This window comes from Geospiza fortis, unplaced genomic scaffold, assembly GCF_000277835.1.
Source record: "Geospiza fortis unplaced genomic scaffold, GeoFor_1.0 scaffold275, whole genome shotgun sequence".
Taxonomy (NCBI): domain Eukaryota; kingdom Metazoa; phylum Chordata; class Aves; order Passeriformes; family Thraupidae; genus Geospiza; species Geospiza fortis.
The window spans coordinates 5,589,050-5,590,179 of record NW_005054341.1 but is presented as its reverse complement, the minus strand read 5'-3'; positions in this window follow the sequence as shown (position 1 = coordinate 5,590,179).

Here is a 1,130-nt window from a genome sequence, read left to right as displayed (position 1 = left end):
AGAACGGCGCGGGCAGCGGCAGTGCCAGCGCGATCGCGGGCCCTGCCAGGACGGGACCGGTGCCTGTCTCTGCGCTGGTGGCATCAGCGCTGGCATCGCCGGCATGGCCGGGGGCACTGCGCTGCCCTGGGACCGCGGCCAGCGCTGGCACGGTCTGCACAGGGCCGGGTGACTGCACTGCTGGGACCAAGGCCAGAGCCAGCACATCTGCCTGAGGCTGGACTTTGCATTGCACAGGGACTGGCAGCGACACCACTGTGGGCCCTGTGCTGGCAGTGCAGTCAGCCCAGCAGTGCTGACCTGCAGCTTTTTATTCCAGTCCTCTGGGACCAGGGCCAAGAAGGGACTGGTGCACTACACTGCACTGCAAATGGCAGCATCACCACAGTCTGGCCAGGACACTACACTGGGACCAAGACCAGCACCACTGCCACTGGCCTGGCCACTGCACCGCTAGGATCAGGATATTCCCCATCCATACTGGGCCAGATCTTGCCCTGCCAGGGCTGGGAACAATCCCAGCAGCTCACAGCTGGGTGCAGCACCCAAAAAAGGCTCAGACAAGTGAGCCTGTCCCTGCATGCAGCTGAGCAGTGTGCCTGTCCCTGGGCAGTTTCCCTACCCTGAGGGGCACAGCTGTGCCCCTGCTCCAGAGAGGTGCCATTCTCCCTGCTCCAGCTCACTGTGGATCACATTGTACTTGAAGCACAGATAAGCACGTGGCTCCTCCAGATGTGCTGTGCAACGCTCATGGCTGTGCCTTCTTGTTCCCTTTCTACTGCAAATCATCCACATTCATGCCTCTGTCCCAAACTGTGGATAGGCACTGTTCTGTGCCTTATTCACCTTCACAAAACACTGCTGCCAGACCCTCCCTGCCACGCTCTGGTGCCTTCTCCCTGTCCCCATCAGTGTCCCCATCAGGCCCAGCCTGGTGCTGATCCACAGATGGAGGTTCCCATCCATCTTGTGAGTGGGATGTCACAGCAGCTTCCACAGGGCTGCTGTGCTCCCCCATCCCTTGTTGGGGCACACCTCCCAGCCAGGACTTTTCCCCCCACCAGAGCAGTCCCTTGGAGCCAGCGTGGTAATAGAGGGGATTTGTGGTGACAAGACAGACATGCTTGTGC